The sequence below is a fragment of the Cherax quadricarinatus genome, chromosome 25, assembly GCF_038502225.1.
Source record: "Cherax quadricarinatus isolate ZL_2023a chromosome 25, ASM3850222v1, whole genome shotgun sequence".
Lineage (NCBI taxonomy): Eukaryota > Metazoa > Arthropoda > Malacostraca > Decapoda > Parastacidae > Cherax > Cherax quadricarinatus.
The window spans coordinates 32,641,800-32,666,224 of record NC_091316.1 but is presented as its reverse complement, the minus strand read 5'-3'; positions in this window follow the sequence as shown (position 1 = coordinate 32,666,224).

Sequence of the window (24,425 nt, the reverse complement as noted above, 5' to 3'; positions counted from 1 at the left end):
AGAGGCTCTTGGTCTGAGGAATTAGACCTATCGGTCTTCTTCCTCAGACCGAACCTAATTACCCCCCAATCTCCCCTCCCCTATCCCATCCTCCCCATCCTCCCCTTTTTCCTTTCCGCCTCCTCCTCCCCACCCCCTCCTCCCTTTTGCCCTTCCTCTTTTTTTGTCCTTTGGGATTTCTCCCACAGGCGCGCTAGTTCCTGGGTAGGGGAAAGGACACTAGGGTCCATCCCATTCCGTTGAGGTTTCTTGGCGGTGGCGTAGTTTGCCGTGGAATCTGGATTGCCTAGGGATGTCCCGATCCTCTCCGGTATCCCGGAGTAGCTTTGGGTGTCTTTTGGGCAGACGGGTGTATCTCTGGAAGCCACCTTTCGGATTCCGGGGTGGTGGCTGAAGGAGGTATGCTTTGTGGCGGATATCCGGCCGCCCTCTCTTTGTCCACCGAGGTAGCTCGGCAGATGTGAGGTTGCTATCCCAGATTGCTGGTTTACTGGCATGAAGGGTAGGGTAGGCACGGGTTCCATGCTGCATCTGCGCTACTAGCGGTGTCGAGTCCTCTTGGGCGCGGAGGGAGATTTCTGGCCCTTTCATTCCTCCTAGGAACTATCTCCCCTCCCAGTCCCCCTTTTTTTCTTTTTTTTTTTTTTTATTTTTATTTTCTTTTCTTCTTTCTTTTTTTTTTTCTTAAAAACAAAAAGAAAGAAAGTAACTCTTTCCATGGCAGCCCTAGTCCATGAACCTGGTACCCCGGCCCTTCTTGATACCACCGCACCCTGCTCTGACTCCCGCCTCGTCTTTTTGGACCACTCTTCAGACATTCCTCATGCCTCTGTACCTATTGCCGGTGCTGTTTCCTCACCCGCTTCAGGTACTGAGGCCTCGACTGACTCCTTCGATTTATCAGACCTTCGCCTCTCCTCTGACTATGCTTCCGGCCTCCTCTCACGGTGCGGCAATTTTTCAAATCGCCGACCGTTCCACGTCGGACCAACTCTGGTCCCACGCCTAAACGTCAACGACAATTACCTGCTGATGGTACTTCTCCACCTTCACCTTCTCGTTCTTCTCAGAAACGATCGACACGTCCTTCACTACCTTTCCACGCTCAGTTTCAGACTGAACAGTGGACTAAATTCTTCACTTTACGACCAACTTCCTCTACTGCCTATCTTTCTGACCATAGTATTGGCAAGGCACTCCTACGCCATGTTGGTAAAGATATTTCTTTTCATGCTCTTAAGAGCGGTACGCGCATCATTACCGTACAGAATGCTACCCAGGCTCGTGAGCTCTCTCGTCTTTCCCATATAGATACTGTTCCTGTCACCCTTGAAAAACATCATTCCCTCAATTCTTGTAGTGGTACCGTTATTCTGCCCCATACCATAGTTCAACAAAATTTCCAGACATGTGGCACCGACATTCTAGAACAGCTGGAACTCCAAGATCTCCCAATCCTTAAGGTAGACACTTACGTTCTTCCTGCCCGTGGGCGGAGACGATACCCTAGCAATGTGGCTCGTTTAACTTTTGACAGCCGAGAACTCCCATCCTCAGTTTATATAGCAGGACATCGGTTACAAGTTCGAAAGGTGATCCCTACACCACAACAGTGTAGAAATTGCTGGCGATTTGGCCATCCAGCGAAATATTGCAGATCTATCGCCGAATGCCCAGTCTGTGGTGCCGATGACCATTCTAATACGTCTTGCAATCGATCTCCCTCTTGCCTTAACTGTCATGAGGCTCACCCTTCGTACTCTCGCCGTTGTCAGGTCTATTTAAACGAGCGGGAAATCCGTTACCTCAAAGAGACAGAAGGTCTCCCTTATGCCATGGCAGTTTCTCATCTCCGCCTCCAAGGGAGACTCCCACGTGTTTCTTATTCCCGTGTTTCAAAACGTCCCCCCACTTCTGGTATCCCATCTTCTACACCCACCTCTGTGGTTACCTCTCCCATAATCACTCCTGTATCTAATCCTTTTGCTGTCCTCGGCTCAGACGTCCCTACTTCAACGCCTCAGTCTAATCTCGCTTCTTCGAGTTCTCTCTTACAAGCCTCAGTATCGACGAGACCTCGTACGACACCTCTTCCCAATCGTCCCTCTACTTCTCAAAAGTCAAAAAAAGGTCCGGTAACACCTCCTACCCATCTTCCACCTCCTCATTTTACCCTCCCTGTCTCTGTCCCTAGTTCTTCCCCTCTCACTGGCTCAGTTACAAGTGCAGAGGTTCACCCTCCTCCTCGTAATGTACCTTCCTCCCCTGTTCCCTCCCAAGTTTCTTCCTCTTCTGCCACCTCCCAGGTTCCTGTCTCTTCTGTCCCCTGCCACGCTTCTCCAGTTCCCTCCACCCTTTCGCCCCCCCCTACCTTGGTACAGTCCAATACAGTTCCAATCTTTACTCATCCTCCCCCTACCATTCCCAATATTGTCTCCCATACGACATCTCTGAATTCCGAAACACTTGAAGCAATCTCTGAATATATTGCAGAGACCAAACCATCAATGGACACTGATCCACCTTCCGCTCTTTCTCTCTCCTCTGCTCCATCTGCGCAACTCCTTTCTTCACAGCGCACCGTTCCTTCGCTGCTTGAACATTTTCCACTGCCTCCGCATGTGGACTTTTCTAACCCTTCTAGTCCGTAGGAACCCTTACCTGCGGATTTCAAGTATCTTTATCATTGCCAATCATGGCCTTTTTACAGTGGAATATACGCGGCCTCAGGGGTAATCGGGGTGAGCTTCAGATGTTACTCTCCCAGTTTGCCCCTGTTGGTGTTTGCTTACAGGAACCAAAATTACACTCTGCTGTTATTTCTCACATCTCAGGCTATAATTTATTGTATTCTTCAGATCCTTTTCCTGATGGGACCTTTAATGAAAGTGCCCTTCTTCTCCGCACTGATATTCCGTACCATCAGCTATTTGTTCATACTTCGCTGCATTACACAGCAGCCCGTATCCACTTACATAGGTGGTATACGCTCTGTTCTTTATATCTCTCTCCATCTCGGGCATTATCTATTCCGGATTTTGCCTTCCTTGTTTCGTCATTACCGCCACCGATTCTGTTACTTGGTGATTTTAATGCCCACCATTTCCTCTGGGGAGGGTCTCACTGTGATTCCCGAGGAATTCAGTTAGAGGCTTTTTCTTGCCACCCACCCCCTCCATGTTTTAAATACAGGTACTCACACCCATTTTGATCCTCGGACTCATACTCTCTCTTGCATCGATCTCTCAGTTTGCTCTTCCTCCGCCGCATTAGACTTTACTTGGTCTGTTCTCCCGGACTTACATGACAGTGATCATTTCCCAATCATTCTTACTTCCCCTTCATATTCGCCACCTCTTCGCACCCCACGCTGGCAATTTAATCGGGCAAATTGGAACCTTTACTCACACCTGACTGTTTTTAAAGAGGTTCCTTCTTCGTCCTCCATCGATGAGCTTTTACACCTCTTCTCGTCCTCCGTTCTCACCGCAGCTTCTCATTCTATACCCCAAACTTCGGGCAGGCATTCTCAGAAATGCGTGCCTTGGTGGTCTCCTGCTTGTGCTCGTGCAGTACGTTTGAAACGCGCTGCATGGGGCAGGTACCGGTACAATAGAACCACAGAGCGACTCCTTGATTTTAAACAGAAGCGTGCGATCGCTCGCCGTGTCATCCGTGACGCTAAACGCACTTGCTGGCGAGATTATGTCTCCACCATCACCTCTGCTTCCTCTATGAGTGCAGTCTGGAAAAAAGTACGAAAACTGAGTGGTAAATATTCTCCTGACCCGGCTCCTGTTCTGCGGGTTGCCGGTGTTGATATAGCAAACCCACTAGATGTTGCCAATGAAATTGGCAATCATCTGGTCTGTATTTCTCAGGGACTCCATCTATGCCCCTCATTTCTTTCCTCAAAGTCTGCCAGAGAGTTAGCACCCTTGGACTTTTCTTCTCTCAGAGAAGAACAGTATAATGTGCCTTTTACACTTCAAGAACTGGAGGCAACACTCTCAGCTTGTCGATCATCGGCAGCTGGGCCCGACGACATTCATATTCGTATGCTACAACATTTACATCAGTCAGCCCTTGCAGTCCTATTACGCCTTTACAATCTTATTTGGTCACAAGGAGTTCTTCCACAGCTGTGGAAATCCGCCATTGTTCTTCCTTTCCGCAAACCAGGCACTACGGGACATGAAACCTCCCACTATCGTCCCATTGCTCTTACCAGTGCAGTTTGCAAAGTAATGGAACGTCTAGTAAATAGACGTTTAGTGTGGTATTTAGAGACACACAACAGTCTCTCCACTCGTCAATATGGCTTTCGTAAGGGACGTTCTACCATAGACCCCTTACTGCGCTTGGATACGTATGTCCGTAATGCCTTTGCGAATAACCACTCAGTTATTGCCATATTTTTTGACCTTGAGAAGGCATATGACACAACTTGGAGGTATAATATTTTAGCCCAAGCCCACTCCTTAGGCCTTCGAGGCAATCTACCATCCTTCCTTAAGAACTTCTTAACTGACAGGCATTTCCGTGTTCGGGTTAATAATGTGCTCTCCCCGGACTTTATCCAAGCTGAAGGTGTCCCCCAGGGATGTGTTCTGAGCACAACACTTTTTCTCCTTGCTATTAATGATTTGGCCTCTAGTCTTCCATCAAATATTTGGTAAGATAAGATAAGATAAGATTTTGTTCGGATTTTTAACCCCGGAGGGTTAGCCACCCAGGATAACCCAAGAAAGTCAGTGCGTCATCGAGGACTGTCTAACTTATTTCCATTGGGGTCCTTAATCTTGTCCCCCAGGATGCGACCCACACCAGTCGACTAACACCCAGGTACCTATTTGCTGCTAGGTGAACAGGACAATAGGTGTAAGGAAATGTGTCGGAATTTCCACCCGCCGGGAATCGAACCCGGGCCCTCCGTGTGTGAAGCGGGAGCTTTAGCCACCAGACCACTCTATGTTGATGACTTCGCTATTGCCTGTGCAGGCGCTGACTGTCACCTCCTTACAGTTTCTCTCCAGCATGCAGTCGACCGTGTTTCCAATTGGGCCACCACACATGGGTTTAAATTTTCCAGCACTAAAACCCACCAAATCACTTTCACTAGACGCTCTGTCATCTCCGATCATCCTTTGTACCTCTATGGCTCACGTATCCCTGAACGTGATACAGTCAAGTTTCTGGGCCTCCTCTTTGATCGTAGGTTATCCTGGAAACCTCACATTACCTCTCTGAAGGCAACTTGTCACAGCCGGCTGAACCTTCTTAAAACCCTTGCTCATCTTTCGTGGGGAGCTGATCGTCGAACCCTCCTTCACCTACATTCCACCCTTATTTTATCGAAACTTGATTATGGTGACCAGATCTATTCAGCGGCATCTCCTGCTACTCTCTCTAGCCTTAACCCCATTCATCACCAAGGATTACGTTTATGCCTTGGTGCTTTTCGCTCTTCCCCTGTCGAAAGCCTCTATGCAGAAGCGAACGTTCCATCCTTATCCGATCGCCGTGATGCCCATTGCCTGCGCTACTATGTACGCTCTCATGATCTCCGCAATCCTTCCATTTATAGAATGGTCACTGATATTAGTAGACATTCTTTATTTGTTCGCCGCCCCTGCTTACTCCGTCCCTTCTCTCTTCGCCTTCATTCGCTCTTGTCTTCTCTTCAACTACCACCTTTCTATGTACATGTAGCATCTCACTTTTCCCTACCCCCCTGGGAAGTTCCAGCTGTTCGAGTCTGTTCTTCCTCCCTCCCTTGCTCGAAAGCCCAACTGTCTACGGTCGCTTCCCGCTCTCTTTTTCTTGACCACTTTCACTCTCATTCTCATGCCATTGCTGTGTACACAGATGGCTCTAAGTCTTCTGACGGCGTAGGATTCGCAGCAGTGTTTCCGGACAGCGTCGTACAAGGGCATTTACTATCTTCGGCTAGTATTTTTACTGCTGAATTATATGCCATCCTTACAGCACTTATCCGTATTGCATCTATGCCTGTGTCATCATTTGTGGTTGTCTCAGACTCCCTTAGTGCTTTACAGGCTATACAAAAATTTGATACACCTCACCCCTTAGTCCTCCGTATCCAACTTTGGCTACGCCGCATCTTTACTAAGCATAAAGATATTGTTTTTTGTTGGGTCCCTGGTCATGTTGACGTACAGGGCAATGAACAGGCAGACACTGCTGCGCGGTCAGCAGTACATGACCTACCAGTTTCTTATAGAGGTATTCCATGTACGGACTATTTTGCTGTAATATCTTCCCACCTTCACACCCGTTGGCAACAACGTTGGTCTACTATGCTCGGCAACAAACTTCAGTCTATTAAACCGAGTATAGGTTACTGGCCGTCTTCTTATCACCAGTGTCGAGGTTGGGAGACTACTCTCTCCCGTCTTCGCATTGGCCATACTCGTCTTACTCATGGATATCTCATGGAGAGGCGTCTTGCTCCTCTCTGTGAGAATTGCCAAGCTCCATTATCAGTCAGCCACATTCTGTTGGACTGCCCACTTTATCAACGAGCACGCAGAATTTACCTCGGTCGTCGTCTTCGCCCCGCTGCTCTCTCTTTACCTTCCCTTCTCGCTGATGGACCCACCTTTCATCCGGACTCTCTCATTGACTTTTTGACAACGACTGACTTACTTCACAAATTCTGATACTTTCAGCCCTTTCTACTTGAATCTCTTGCTACCCTCTACCCCCGTACTATCCCCTGCCCCGCTGTTTTCTGTAACCTGCTGATCATCCCCCCTCCCTTCTGCCATCCAATTCCCTTGCTTCCTTCCCTGCCCTGCAGCGCTGTATAGCCCTTGTGGCTTAGCGCTTCTTTTTGATTATAATAATAATAATAATTTAACTCTCATTTTCACGTGGAATATTAGCTTTAATCAGTTATTTTTTTTTTGGGGGGGGGGAATAAAGTAAAACGTTTCGCACAAGTCTGAGCTCATCAAGCACACAGGAATGAGTTGTTTTGTCTTGTCATGTTAGAATATTATTTTCACTAATGTTCTCATTAATCTCATTCGATATATACATTGAGAGATGTATTTCTGGCAGAGTGTAAGTCCTGTGAGTTTTCTTTAATACCAGTTTTAGGAATTAAAGTATTCTGATCTTACCATTCTTCTTTGTATGGACTGATGAAGCCACTGTGTGGCGAAACGTTTCCTCAATATAGATACCCAAGTGTTGCTCATGTGTCTAAATTATCAACTTTTCGGGTCTCCGAGCTATTTATCGGTGATGGTGTTACGAGCAGTCTTAATGAACCTCGTGTAATTGATAGGCTTAAACACCCGTTAAGTAACCAAGGTAATTAACTTGTGGAAGCAGGTTACAAGGTGACTACATCACCAGCGTGTAGGATCTGGCTACGAGGTGACTACATCACCAGCGTCAAGGATCTGGCTACGAGGTGACTACATCACCAGCGTCAAGGATCTGGCTACGAGGTGACTACATCACCAGCGTCAAGGATCTGGCTACGAAGTGACTACATCACCAGCGTCAAGGATCTGGCTACGAGGTGACTACATCACCAGCGTCAAGGATCTGGCTACGAGGTGACTACATCACCAGCGTCAAGGATCTGGCTACGAGGTGACTACATCACCAGCGTCAAGGATCTGGCTACGAGGTGACTACATCACCAGCGTCAAGGATCTGGCTACGAGGTGACTACATCACCAGCGTCAAGGATCTGGCTACGAGGTGACTACATCACCAGCGTCAAGGATCTGGCTACGAGGTGACTACATCACCAGCGTCAAGGATCTGGCTACGAGGTGACTACATCACCAGCGTCAAGGATCTTGCTACGAGGTGACTACATCACCAGTGTCAAGGATCTGGCTACGGCTTACCGTGTAATTAATAACTAAGCAAGGAACTGACTACATCACCAGCGTCTACTTTGAGTTGATCTGGCTACGAGGTGACTACATCACCAGCGTCTAGGATCTGGCTACGAGGTGACTACATCACCAGCGTCAAGGATCTGGCTACGAGGTGACTACATCACCAGCGTCAAGGATCTGGCTACGAGGTGACTACATCACCAGCGTCAATGGTCGACGAGTTAAAAAAAAAATTCGTATCAGTCAGGCCAGGGGAGAGTATATATATATATATATATATATATATCATCAGGCCATATATATAACATACATATATATATACACCATATATATATATATATATATATATTAGGGATTAAAGTATTCTTGACTGGTTGTGAACAGGTAACATGCAGCCTTAATGACCCTTGTGTAGTCACTAGGCTTGAAACCTCATTAACCAACTAATAGCGATTAAGCATCAGGCAGAGATAATTTTGTTTGTATCTGCAAGTGACTCGTATTTTAAATATTTTCTCTTATATATTCATTAATTTCCTACGCAGATATTTCTTGCATCTCAATTTTTAATAAATTCTTTTTTATCATTTTTTCCGATACTCTGTTGATGAATTTTGGTGATGAGTTTGTGATGCTGGTAGTGAGAAGCATCCTACCCACTACCTGTGTTTTGATCATCGCTTCAAAGATTTCACTATTTATTATGGAACGGAATATATCTTGCTGCCTCTCATCCATCCCCTCCCCAGCGCCCCTTCCTCTGTCTAACCCCACCCCTTCCCACTCTCTCCATCACTCAAATCTTTTTGTGGTTGTATCAAAACTCTCCTCAGCAATAAGAGATGAAAGTATCTTGATGAATACGCTGGAAAGAACATCATTTCATATATTTATGATTTTCTTTCTTCTTTTTCCCTTAATACTTTTGTGAGAAAGATGCTCATCTTTTACTGCTGCTGGTCTCACCATTGTTCCAACTCTGAATTATATTATTTTATCACACACACACACACACACACACACACACACACACACACACACACACACACACACACACACACACACACACACACACACACACACACACTAGTGTCTAATCGACATGTGCCTAGGACAAAATGGTAACTTAACACACGCATATACTACAGGCCTAGTGTCTAATCGACATGTGCCTAGGACAAAATGGTAACACACACACACACACACACACACACACACACACACACACACACACACACACACACACACAGGCTGCAGACCTGGTCCAGCAATCGGCTCCTGGAGTTCAACCCCACCAAGTGCAAAGTCATGAAGATTCGGGAAGGGCAAAGAAGACCGCAGACGAAGTACAGTCTAGTGGGCCAGAGACTACAAACCTCACTCAAGGAAAAGGATCTTGGGGTGAGTATATCACTGGGAACATCTCCTGAGGTGCACATCAACCAAATAACTGCTGCAGCATACGGGCGCCTGGCAAACCTAAGAACAGCATTCCGACATCTTAATGACTCGTTCAGGACCCTGTACACCGTGCATGTCAGGCCTATATTGGAGTACGCAGCACCAGTTTGGAACCCAAACCTAGCCAGGCACGTACGGAAATGAAAGAAACTGCAAAGGTTTGCAACAAGACTAGTCTCGGAGCTAAGGGTCATGCCCTAGGAGGAGAGGTTAAGGGAAATCGGCCTGTCCACACTGGAGGACAGGAGAGATAGGGGGGATATGATAACGACATATAAAATACTGAGAGAAACAGACAAGGTGGACAGGATGTTCCAGAGATGGGACACAGCAACAAGGGGTCACAGTTGGAAGCTGAAGACTCAGAGGAATCACAGAGATGTTAGGAAGTATTTCTTAAGGCACAGAGTTGTCATTAAGTGGAATAGTCTGGGAACTGTTGTAGTGGAGGCAGGATCTGTACATAGCTTGAAGAAGAGGTATGATAAATCTCATGGAGTAGGAAGAGTGACCTAGTAGCGACCAGTGAAGAGGCGAGACCAGGAGCTGTGAAACGACCCCTGCAACCACAACTAGGTGAGTACACAGTACACACACACACACACACACACACACACACACACGTTAGGAAGTATTTCTTCAGTCATAGAGTTGTCAGCAAGTGGAATAGCCTAGCAATGAAGTAGTGGAGGCAGGAACCATACATAGTTTTAAGAAGAGGTATGACAAAGCTCAGGAAGCAGAGAGAGAGAGGATCCAGTAGCGATCAGTGAAGAGGCGGGGCCAGGAGCTGAGTCTCGACCCCTGCAACCACAATTAGGTGAGTACAATTAGGTGAGTACACACACACACACACACACACACACACACACACACACACACACACACACACACACACACACACACACACACACACACACACACACACACATGCAATAAAATCACAGTAAACAGGCGATATCACAACCTTCAGAACAACCACTGTGAAAGAATAGCGAAATTCCATAGTTCCTTGATGTGAGAAGTCACGGTGGTTGTTCTGCGCATGGGCACGCACGCACACACACACACACACACACACACACACACACACACACACACACACACACACACACACACACACACACACACACACACACACACACACACAATAAAGTGGAGGCAGGATCCTTACATAGCTTTAAGCAGAGGTATGATAAAGCTCACGGTTCAGGGAGAGTGACCTAGTAGCGACCAGTGAAGAGGCGGGGCCAGGAGCTAGGACTCGACCCCTGCAACCTCAACTAGGTGAGTACAACTAGGTGAGTACACACACACATATATACACACACACACACACACACACACACACACACACACACACACATATATATATATATATATATATATATATATATATATATATATATATATATATATATATATACATATATATATATATATATATATATATATATATATATATATATATATATATATATATATATATATAAATTTATTTATAAATACTGACTGTTACGAAGGTATTAATGTATCACACATCGCCAGGTTTAGACACCATATACCGCACATCTTCACCATGTTCAGACACCGTATAAATATTCAATCATCTTCGTCAGGCTCAGAAACCCCATAAATATTTGAAGGCGGCCATGAAGGTTACTTGAGTCTGTATGTTTCCCTCTGGAGTCATCCCTTCTCTAAGTCGAAATAACATGCAAATTAGTTTATGGGAGGAGCTGTGATCAGGCAGTACACCGCTCCTTCATGCACCTTAATATCAACCTCTGGACATTCTTGAGCAGCTTATCTTTCCATCTACAAACAATGAAGCTAATCTTCGGTCAGACTCAAACATTGCCACAAAAATCTACTCTAGCTTCTCTCGCCTCCATGTTATCTTTCTACATATGTAGTGACATCGTGATTCAGTGATGACCCACTCAACTGTGACATCCACACCCGCTTAACAAGTGCAGCCACTGTAGGTCCTGCATGCAAAAATCCTGATTCAGTGATGGCCCACTAAATTAGAACATCAACCCGCTTAACAAGTGCAGGTATTGTACGTCCTGCATACAACTCAGGCCAGGCAAACCGATGTTTTTAAATCTTGTCATAGATATCAAACTCGCACACAGCAAGTCAGAACCTAATTAGCTGTTGTCTCCACTTTTTACTAACCCATGACTGCTGAATGTTACACTCAACTAACCCCTGCCTGCTGAATGTTACACTCAACTAACCCCTGCCTGCTGAATGTTACACTCAACTAACCCCTGCCTGCTGAATGTTACACTCAACTAACCCCTGCCTGCTGAATGTTACACTCAACTAACCCCTGCCTGATAAATTAGACACATGTGCAACTCTTGGGTATCTTTATTGAGGAAACGTTTCGCCACACAGTGGCTTCATCAGTCCATACAAAGGAGAATCTTGAAGAACAGGAGGAGAATGAGGTAATCAGTCCCTCAACCTTGAGTCGATGTGGTCAGTCCATCAATCTTGAATAGAATCTTTCGGTCACTCCACTTTGATACAGCATCATATATTAACCTATACACAAACTAGCCGCCCATAGGAGAGAGGAACTTACGACAACGTTTCTGTCCGACTTGGACCATTCACAAATTCAAATTGTGACTTTGTAAACGGTCCACGTCGGACCGAAACGTCGTCGTAAGCTTCTCTCTCCTATGTGCAGGTTGTTTGTGTTTTGTTCCAGTCACGGTATTGTGCATTTTTGCTCTTTTAAATTAACTATCTTGTAGCATTCTATCAACATGAGCAGACCAATTGAACAACCTCTCTCCTGCTCCTTGAATTATACCTGTTATACCACCACACTATCTTCCAGTTTCTTTATTTCTTATTCTCTGTATATTCACACCACACACAGATCTCGGGCATTACTGCCTACATCCTCTCGTCTACAACATTCAAAAACCCAAGTTTCACATCCATTTTTATCGACTGCACCTGGATCATTAAGGCAGCAATATTCATGTACAGAACAAGAGTACATTAGTCTCTGAAACCGTATTTACATTAAACTGTTTATACGTATGTAGACAGCCTGTACTGTCTGCACAGACAGCCCATGCTGTCTGCCAGCTTAGTTCATATTTCGCGCCACTCAGGTGCTGCCACCTATAGGCCTTGCCACTTCAGTATGCCCAGACTTGCCTCGCTCTCACTCACACAGCGGCCTGGCATCAAGACACAAGGCCTCCCAGCTCTCTCTCGTGGGCATGGCCCTCCCGGGCCATGGGCACAAACACACAAGCCTGTGTAACCCAACACTAGTTATCAATAAAGTAAGAAGCCTCCGAAGAAGTATATCACCATACACCGCTCTACAGCCTACAAAATAAACACCGTTATAAATGGTGACAGCGGTGCTCCGCAGCAGTTGTGTTTGCCCCACGAGGGAGGAAGAGTTATGAAGTCATCTTCACTTCATCACCCTACACAAGAAGCATCCGTCTCTCAACGAGTTATCCTGATGTCGTGTCTGCACGTTTGAGCATCCAGACACAGGTACTAGCAGGATCCAGCCGAAATTTGCCGAAATTCTCCGAGAATTGTAAGTGGCGTCCCAGTGACCCCACGCTGTTTCTCAAGTCACGTGTTCAGCGTCACTTGTATGTTGCTGTTGTTGTTCAGCTCAGCACAGCTGTTTCAGCAAGCCAGAGGTGAGTTTTGTGGTGATTTCTGCGTCCAGTGTGAGCTTCTCCACGTGTTTGTGGGTGGAGGAGGAGGAGGAATGGCCAGATGCCCGCCCTGCCATACACTCACGCACGCTCCTCGCCACCACACTACCATACACTCACCACTGCCCACTCCCTCTGCTGTGTTTTCTGCTGTTTTTCGTATGAATTCATTGCCAGTGCTGTGTATCCGAGTGCCCGAGGCCACTCGAAGCTACGTGGATTACGACGTCACGTGGGTGTGGGCGATGTCACGTAGACCTACAAAGCCACGTGAGTTACCAGATGTCCCAAGGCCTCATGCTGTGGTCTGCTGCCCGCATCACATCGACGCCACCCACGACGCTGCCCGACTTCATGACGTCACGATGTCTGCTGACGTCACCTCACGATGTCTGCCTGACGTCACCTCGAGATGTCTGTTGACGTCACTGCTGCTGACGTCACCTTGCGACATCACGCCTGACATCACATGATGTCAACATCGAGTATTTCTAGTAATTATTTCAGTATTGTCGAGAAGATTGAGAGAAAATATATGTCGTGTGCTAATTAATTCCTCTCAGTGTTCTCACATGTTAGTGTACCGTATGTACAGCGGTGTGTTTTTAAAGTTTCCGTGTGTCCAGTGAGGTCTGTGGTCAGACCCTTGAGTTGCACCTCTGTGCTAAGTCACCCGCTTGACCAGTGTTTGACAGCTGATTTCTCAGCCCTGAGCGTATGAGCCCCCTTGTACAGAAAGCTTTTATGCTCGTCGCTCGTGTTGTTCTGCAGAATCGTACCTGCTACGATTCCCATCGAGATTTGTTTCACTTCACCTCCAGACCATCAGAGTGCAGTTATATGTAGAGAAAAAGTCTGGGGACGCTTAGGCTAACCTCTGCTATAACTCCAACTGTCGAGAGATGATACTCGTCAAGCCGCAGCCAGGCCTGTCGGCAGGCGCTGTGTCAGCCTCGTGTCACAAGCTTCAGTGAGCAGCCTGCACAAGAAGATGTCACTTTGACTGCTAGCTCTCTCACTGCAGTCTGGTGTATGATGTTACGACTCCCAGATGTTTCGCCCAGTCGTCTCTGCCACGACTCGCTCCACAACTCGCTCCACGCTCGCCGGCAGTGATAGCCCAGCGACAGTACCAGTCGCTTGCCAGAAGTCCTGCCCAGTTGCCGAGTTTTGTCGACGCCTCACTCGAGGGCACCAGCATGTCGTGCCCCAGGTTGAGTGAAAACCTGCAGCGACTCCTACGATGTCTGCTTCACCGTTCCAGAGGAGACCGTACCCTGTTACGTCACAGCTCAGCCGCAGCGATGTCTCCCGTGTTGCAGTATCTGTCCAGACGCAGGAAGGCGTGCAGTGATGCCCATCGACGCTCACTGCCTATGACCACAATGTTTAGCACACCCCACATGTTTTTTTCTTCCCTCCCTGTAGGAAGTTTTTTTTTCCATGTCCATATGTATATATATGTTTTTATTTTGTGTTCTGTGCCCTGTTCCTACGAGAGAGAGACCGAGTTTCTTTTACTACCAGTATTGTCGTGTCGGGACGACGCGCGGTAGGTGGCCGAGCGTATGTAGACAGCCTGTACTGTCTGCACAGACAGCCCATGCTGTCTGCCAGCTTAGTTCATATTTCGCGCCACTCAGGTGCTGCCACCTATAGGCCTTGCCACTTCAGTATGCCCAGACTTGCCTCGCTCTCACTCACACAGCGGCCTGGCATCAAGACACAAGGCCTCCCAGCTCTCTCTCGTGGGCATGGCCCTCCCGGGCCATGGGCACAAACACACAAGCCTGTGTAACCCAACACTAGTTATCAATAAAGTAAGAAGCCTCCGAAGAAGTATATCACCATACACCGCTCTACAGCCTACAAAATAAACACCGTTATACATTGAGAGAGAATTATTTTCGTGGAGAAGCACGAAATCTTAGAGATCTTCAAGAATGGGACCTTATCTCTTTTAGAGGAGCGAGTCACACATCTCCCGATGTATATGTTCTTGCAACCAGAAAACAACGTCTTGTATTAACAACATATGGCTGTTAATACATTCACCATTACACGGATATATATACCATGCTTGACCATCCTCTTGAGTTGACCTTAAACCATATCACAGATTTTTCTTTTAACCCCAAAAATTTCAGAAGCGTAGTTGTACCTGGGACTGTTTTGTCATCTTAGGTTAATTGTCCGTAATTTTTTTACCACTATAAGCCTGCAAACTACCTAGATAGTAGATACCAACCTATATAGTAGACACCTATCTGCATAGTAGATACCTACCTAGATATTAGACACCTAGATAGTAGACACCTACCTATGTAGGTAGGTGTCTACTATGTAGGTAAGTGTCTACTATGTAGGTAAGTGTCTACTATCTAGGTAGATATCTACTATCTAGGTAAGTGTCTATCTAGGTAGGTGTCTATCTAGGTAGGTGTCCATCTAGGTAGGTGTCTACTATGTAGATAGGTGTCTATGTAGGTGTCTAGTATGTAGGTGTCTACTGTCTAGGTAGGTATCTACTATCTAGGTAGACACCTACCTACTATGTAGGTAGGTGTCTACCTACACACACACACACACACACACACACACACACACACACACACACACACACACACACACACACTGGAGGCAGAATCCATACATAGCTTTAAGAAGAGGTATGATAAAGCTCTTGGAGCAGGGAGAAAGTGAACCTAGTAGTGATCAGCGAAGAGGCGGAGCCAGGAGATGTGACTCGACCCCTGCAGCAACAGATAGGTGAGTGCACACAGAGAGAGTCTTGCGTTTGCAGAGGTTTGTTATTGAAGTCAACTGAGCTTTTCTTCTCGTCTTTCCCTGAACTTGACATCTGATCACCTGTCCTTTACTTCACTCCTTACCCTCCCTTGTATTTCTCTCTCTTTTTTTTTTTTTTTTTTTTACTCAGGGTTTGACAAGGTTAAGGATCCCTAGCTTTATTGACAGCTATTTACAGGTTAAGGATTCCTAATTTTATTGGCAAACTAAGAGCTCTCTCTCTCTCTCTCTCTCTCTCTCTCTCTCTCTCTTTACAAGGGATTTGACAAGGTTAGATTAAGGATCCCTAGCTTTATTGACGAGCTATTTACAGGTTCTCTCTTTATCTCTCTCTCCCCCTCCCCGTCTCTCCCTCCCTTCCTCCCTTCTCCTCTCTCCCTCTCCCTCCCTCCTCTCTCCCATTTCCTTTCTCATTTCTTTCCTATGTCCCTTTCCATTTCCCCTCATTCTCTTCCGTCATCGCCCACTTTTTGCCCGCCTTTCCTTCCTTATATTAGCATTCTTCCATTCCATTCTACCTTTTCCTCTTCCCGCTCACTCCTCCATCTCTTTATTCACTCCTCTTTTTTCCAAGTTTCTCTTTTCCTGTCTGTTTTTTCCTTCTCTGCTCTTTCGTTTCCTCTGAAGACGTAATGAAGAGGAAGATAATATAAACAATGTAAATAAAGCGGCTGGGGAAGAAGAGTTGATAGAGAGAGAGAGAGAGAGAGAGAGAGAGAGAGAGAGAGAGAGAGAGATAGTCTGTTTCTTTGTGTGTGCCTATTAGCAGATTTTTTAAAGTACTGCAATAAACATACCCTAAGCTAGCAGATAGCGGAGCCAACAAGACTTATCTTCACAAATAATTAGGACCTGGTAATAAACATAATATCAAAAACAACTAATTCTGATCACAATCTAATTGAAGTTCAGACTTACAAGCACAGGAGTCCTGATCAACAAAATGCATACAGCTATGAAGGTGTCTTCACCAAATTCAACTTCAACAACAAGAACATCAACTGAGACCAGGTAAACCATGTCCTAAATGAAACATGTTGGCAAGATATTTTAAATAACATGGATCCTAACCAGTGTCTTGAAAAAGATCAACTTCCTGGTAACTGAACTATGTTCAAGGCATATTTCCCTAAGAAAAACAGAAGAGAAGATGTAAACTGGAGAGAGAAAGACGCTCTCTCTACAGGAGGTGATGAATCACTGAGCTCCTCAAGACTGCTAGATTGTCTGAAACACGGAAGGAAGCGCTAACAAGGGAAGTGGAAAATATTGAGAACTTCGTTCACTTGAGATTGTGGAAAATTGACACCATTCATTCTACCTATCATCATTCTGTCATACAGGAGGAGCCACATACCTGTGGTGCATTCAGTAGAATTAGCAGACTCTTGGATGTCACTACCGTCCGGCTCCAGCTGGGTTACGTGTCTCAGGCAGGTTGCATCACCCTCACCAGCTGATGTAAACATAAGTTTAAACTTTGCCAGTTGGACTGTTGTCACACTTTGCGTCATTATTTCTTGAACAACTCGCAAATATTCAAGAAATATCAATAACAAAACCACATATGTGATGTATTTTTGACCGAATTCATGTTTGCATATACAGCTCATTACGACTGTAACCAGATATAAACATGTAAATAGTTCGTTACCACTGTAACTTGCTTAGCTATTAAAACTTTGGGGCTCAGTCCCTGGGCCGATTATATATCCTCTTCTCTATTCCAGTAACATGAGGTTTTTTTTCCTTTAGTCTGTCTTCGTAATTTGTATTTTTCAGCTCTGTGACCAGTCTGCTGGCATATTACTGAACTTGACCCAGATTAATTATGAGCCTGATGAGAAGAGGGACCCATGCTGGTGCTTCATACTCAGTAATTCGTCAAACGTATGTTGCGTACACTGTTTTGAATGAAGGTACAATGTATTAAAGATCATGAATTTCCTCCAGCTCCTCCGAAGCCGGACGTGAGCCAAGTATGCAGCAAGCATTTCTCCTCTGAATGGCCACGCTGAGGTGCTGGAACATGAGTGGCTGCCGTTGGGTCCCTGGTGGTGTCAATGAGTCTGGTACCCAGTTCTTTAAGGGAACGTGTGGCATGATCCCAAGGTCTCTAATCCCACTGGGACAAATTGATACTGTTGGCTTATGTCCCTGTACTTGCTGATCTTGCACTCCTCCCTGTGGTCAGCAGCTCCTCCCTGTCGCCCGACACTGTGATGGATATAGGTGTCAGCCAGTGTGGACACACAGGTATAGTCCCATGCTAAGAGCTTGCCATTCTTCCAAGGATAGATGGTGATCCCGTCGGGGCGGTTTGCTGGGTTGTGGGTATTGTTGGCTGCTAGTGATCGGGGCTCTCTCTCTCTGCTGGGCATCCAGCTGTAGCTGAATAGGTAAAACTTACGATTTTGGTTTAAATAGCAACTTTCTTTTTTGTCGAATAAGGGAAGCGAAAATTTGTGTATGCAATAATTTCGCAAAACTCATTCTGAACCTAACGAAAAAAATATATTTAATTGTGTTTGTTTATTATTAAATTTTTGTAAACTTATTTAAAATATTTTTAGTTGGATTAGGCTAAATTAAATTGCGCTTGTTATAATAAGGTTAGGTAAGTTTTCTGAGGTTCTTTTGGTACAAAATGATTGATTTTTACATTAACATAAATGCAAAAATATATCTTTAAACATAGAGAAAAATTTAAAAAGGACTTAATTTTAAATGAGTTCTTGCTACTTCACCAATTTTACCTATTCTGCACGACATATATATATATATATATATATATATATATATATATATATATATATATATATATATATATATATATATATCTTTCAACACACCGGCCGTATCCCACCGAGGCGGGATGGCCCAAAAGGAAAAACGAAAGTTTTTCCTTTCAAATTTAGTAATATATACAGGAGAAGGGGTTTCTAGTGTTATGCAAAAATGTGGGATAGCTGGGGGCTTGAGCCTGGTCTAAGGGCAAAGGTAAAAGTTACACACAGCTCAAGCCCAAACAGGCCACCCAGGGCTATCCCAGTCAAACCAGAAAGCGCTAAACTGGTATGTGTACTTAAAGGGGTTGGGTAACAGAGGGTTAGGCAAAAATCCCAATTAGGAAAATATATCTATTTAGTCACCATAACATAACATAACAGAAAAACCTTAATCCTAAAAGCCCAAATGAGGGTACACAAGCAACAGCTGGCCATAACCACTATGCCTCGTCAGTGCCAGGCCCACACTACTCAACTCCCAACTTCATTTATTTCCTCACTCCTCCCACAGCACCCTGACCATGTCAGAGCCTGGGTGAACATACAGGTAAGCCATATGAGAGCCTATGGCTTGAGTTGGATAAACAAAATGAGTGCACAACTACAAACTCATCTTAAATACACAGCATCTCTGACGCCAGCCTCTACACACCATGCTAACGTCACGTGACTCCCCAAACCACGCTTACTCCACATACCCAAACATCCTTGGAAAATAAATCATTAACAAAATTTCTTTATAATTACAGTTAGAGTACTTTACAGTACCCCCAAATGCACATTATCAATTATAAAATTATTCTTTACAACTATAATATTCATACTATTATGGCACACTTCTCCACTATATGTACATTACGATGTCATGCAGAACCCTGCATAACACCCCCACCCCCAGACCATAGGTCTCACTCTGCTAGCGGGGTCCCTACGGACACCGCTAGGCAAAAAGAAAAAAAAAGAAAATAAGCCCCACATTAAGGTCTGAGGCAACGGGCAAAATGATAACTGGGGAATGACCACCATACAATCACAGTCTTTTGGTACTACAAATATGCAATATTAACAAACTGAGGTACTAAATTGCAGACATATCAAACTCGCCGAACATAAAAGTGATCAAGTTCTATGCCCAACGAGCACACAGTCACACTCTTAGCTGTTTTTTGGAAAAGGCACCATTACAACACAGCGCTGGCCAGGCACTGGCGTTGATGCATTTTACCTAAATTACATCAAGCAAACTTATAAACGTGCAAGTTAACTTTGTACAAAAGTGCCCCTGAGGAATGCCGTTTTATGAAGTAACACCAAAGTTCAGTATGTTGCAAGGCAGACCAAACTGTATGCGCCACCAAAAAAACTCTTAAACAGTAAGTACATTTTCCAGGAGTTCAAAGAAAAGAAAAACAGATGTTACATGTTAAATTCTACTTAGAAAAAAATATCACATTATCACTCCCATCTCACAGCAATCTTTAGTAAACAAAACTGGTTCCCCATGACACACATCTGCGAGAATCAGGAGAGCACAGGAGAGGGGAAAATATCAGGCCCCCCAAAACAACGGGTGGATAGGCACATAAATCTTGTTGGTGGGACTGCGGCTGTAAAACCCTTGAGTCATCACTGAAGACCCCCAAAAGGTGGACCTCCCAGGCCGTCACCTACATGTCATTCCAAGGACCCTGGAGTCACCCCAGCGGTGATCCAAAAAGAAAAAATTGAGAAAGAATCCTGGAGAACCAAAACACCTCGGATCAAAAGACATGACCCAAACAGTGGAGGGCATCACCGCCAGCCCCACAATTCACTGAAACGTTAGGTCCAACAGTCCCTATACCAACATAAAACAGAGGCGAGGCATTCCAGCCAACACCTAAAAAACGTAGCATACCTTACCTAGGCATGGTCTTTGATGTGACTACCCCCCTAAATACACACACACTAGGGAATCCTGATCCCTCCAGCTCCAGCTCAACCTGCCCTTCTCCTTTGGGTGGTCCAGGGTTCCATCTACTCGTCTATCGCAAATCACTGCAAAATAAGAATAGATAAGTGATCTATACACTACATCGTGCACTTTAAACACAAGACAAGGTATTAGCAACCACATTATCCGCTCCCTTCACATAATGAATCACAAGATTAAGAAGTTGGAGAAACAAGGCCCACCTTGTAACTCTGATTGTGGTGCCTCATTAAGTGAAGGAAACGTAAAGGAATATGGTCACTATACACAGTTATAGGGTGAACTGATGAAGATATATGAACCTCAAAATGTTGCACTGCCAACACTAAAGCAAGAGCCTCCTTTTCTATGGAGGTATAACTTCTTTGATGCCTGCTACTTTTTGCTGAGAAGCAGCCGAGTGGCATTACTTCTCCTGCTCTACCCTGCAACAAGACTGACCCAACCTCTGTATCATTTTGCAAAACCAGGGGTGGGTAACTCAGGATTACACATAAAAGATCTTGAGGGTTAATGGCATACAAAAGGTACATGCACAGAGATATTAAAGTTACAAATACAGGTATGTCCTTGGCACACATGGTCATGGGAAGCAGATGACCCACCCACTGTTCATTCACACAATTTGCATGTAGTTCGTAAAGAGGAGACAAAACCTTATTTTTTAACTGTACCTGGCGGCAGTCAGTGCACGTTTTCAAGGTATCACCTAGTGTGAGACCAGTAAAAGACAACGTCCACCGACTCTCGCTGGATACAAACACAGTCTCTAGAAATAAACACTCCACTTCCTTCAAGGAACCTATTTCACCCCAGCTTACATCATGCCAGACCTGCTGACATTTCACAAATTCGGAAACCTCTACCTCATGGGGTTTAACATGGCCCCATTTTACAGCATCCCAAAACTCTTTCACTAAGGTGCACCATGGCTGAGCCAACACTTCAACCAGTCTTTCAGAAGATCCACATCTTCCACAATCTCTTACAATTTTCCTGCTTACATTATCTTTCTCAGGGACTTTATCCATCATCATTTTGAAGTCACCACACAGTTCCATCATAGCCTTCCCAGGACCCGGCTCCAATGCCAATCCCATCTCTCCAGCTTCCAGAATGTGTAGCACCACCTCATAGTCCCACGTCATCCTGGGCGGACTGGCAGACTGGTGCATTAGTGCCATCGACCTCATCTTAGCCAAGAATTTTCTGAAACCGAGAAAAAACACCGCCGGGGAAACATCACCATCCTCACGTAGCACATGACTTAATGATTCCAGAGTGCTTCCTCACACGGTAATGAAAGGGAGGGGAATTCCCTCCTCCCAGTCCTTCTTGTACTGGGAAAAACAAACATGCATTGCCCTGAGAGACTGGAAAAACCATGGAGCTTTTCTTTGACTCCTAGGATGATATACATTGGTAAATTTAACCTCAAGTAGGCCTCTCAAAACTACATGACATTTCATAAAATATGACTTCTGGGTGATTTGTGCAAAGCCTAAGAGACAAAAATGTTTCACCAGAAATCTCAAAACCACACACACAAAATTAATCAGAAAGGGTATAGACTGGTAACCTGTTAGAAAAGGAATTTATTAATAACCACTGATTATTTAGCTCTCCCGTCTTAACACTGAAATGCCGTTCCTTCAGAATCTGTAAAAAATACTGACAAAGACACTTTAATAGTTCTGCCGCGGCCACGTAAGCACAGGTCCTCTTAAAAAGAGTCTGGCTCATTTGATCAACTCTGCAAAATAAACACTTGGTAAATTTGGGAACCACATCCTCCGCGACAACTGATAAATGAATAGCGTTCCGGAGGTCACAACCTTCCTGGGCCTCACTCAGCTGCTGCAGAGTCAGGGGATTTTTTCCCACATCAGCCCCAAGACCACTTCTCCAACCGAGTTCCGGTTGAGCCGGTTCATCACTGCTCAGAGTCTCCTGCAGGTCAGACTCAATGAACAGGCTCCCCATGCCCAAACCATCACCACAGTGTGCAGAAGGGTCACAGGAAAGCACAGCTCCTGCCTTGTTCCCCTGTTTAGTCCGAAAGCACATTGAAAAAAATTTAAGGACCGTTGCTCCAATTGGGTCATTACCACCTTGTAAAGCAGGGTCCTGCAAAACCAAACAGTCCTCACTTTTGAGGAGTCCCACAACGTTGTTGCCTAGTAGAAGGTCAACTCCTGCAAAAGGTACATCTTCTGCAATACCTACAGGTAGGTACCCAGACTGGTACGCATACTCTACCCATAACCTGTGCACTGGAGTCCTGACAGGGACTCCAGTTATCCCTTTAAGAAAAATGTCCAATCCGGTGTAGGTGTCATCCGACACTGGCAATACACCCCTGCGAAGCAAGGTGTATGTGCTACAAGTGTCCCTCAAAGACATAACACCCGTGACCATACCTTCATTTTGGTGTAAGGCCACAGTAGACTTACTTGAATAGACCTTCATCCGAGGGTCAAAGACAGCTGGTCTTCTTTGGATATCTTGGGGCAAGACTGCAATGCAAGCCACATCATGTGTAATTGGTGTATTTACTGGAGAAGCATCTGCCGCAGCCTGGTCCCTAAGCATCTTTCGACAATATGGCTGCAGGTGGCCCTGTTTATTGCAATATGTACAGTGATAAGGTGTAAAGGCCCCCTGCCCATTTGACCTAGGTTGGATCCCTTGGTTCTGGGGAACTGGGCTCGTCCCACCTGTTCCTTTTGGTCCTGGACCTGTGGCAGCTGACTTAAAACCTCCTCGAGTGGGTACTGGTAAATTAGGGTTATTAAAACTCTTGTGGTTATTAGGCTGATAGATGGGTGGCTTAAACTTCTGAAATTTCTTATTCCTATTGGTGGGTGGAGAAAACTTACCATTATTAGTATGTGGGATGTGGTAACTACTACCAAATTTTTGGTTAGCTAAAAATCTGTCACCCAGCTCTAAAGCATTATTAAAATCATCAAGATCCTTCTCCTCAAGATATGCCTTAAGGTCAGAAGGAACATTTCCCAAAAGATCCTCTAACAAAATTAAGGTAATTACACCTTCATAATTGCCTACCACCCCCTTTGAGCGACACCACCTATTTAGAAGTGACATCTTCTTACCATATTCCACCAAAGACTGCCCTGACTGAAACTTTAGTCCTCTGAATTTCTGCCGGTACCTTTCCGGCAAAATTTGATAAGCCAGTAAAACTACCTCTTTTAGCTTATAATAATGAGAAAAGGCAGATCCTTCTAAAGAACTAATAGCCTGTAACCCTTTACCAACTAATTGGGTTCTTGCTAATGTCACCCATTCCTTTTCCGGCCAAACTTGGGATTTGGCCGTACTTTCAAATAACAGAAAAAACTGGTCTGGGTCTTTCTCTAGGAATTTGGGCAAAAATTTTATGGCTTTATCCAAATGAAAAACATCTACCCTTGTGTCTGTGTCTGGGTGAGAAGCAAGCTGCCTCTCTTTAGCTCTTTCTTGAGCCCTAAGCTCCTCTAAGGCTCTCTGTTCCTGGATCTTTGTGCGCTCAATCCTTAACCGTTCCTTTTCTTCTGCAACTAGGGCTAATTTCATTTGTAAAATTACTACTTCCTTATCCAGGTCCCTATCATGGGGATTTGATTCAATGTCACCTTCCAAATGCATGTCATCCTCAGAATTTTCACAGTGTCAGCCATTTTGAGAAATAATAGCACCAAATCTTACTACCAGCCACAGAACTTACTGATATAAAATAATAAAGCACACAGCAAGGTACATATACTGAAGTAGTATATTCACAAGGAGT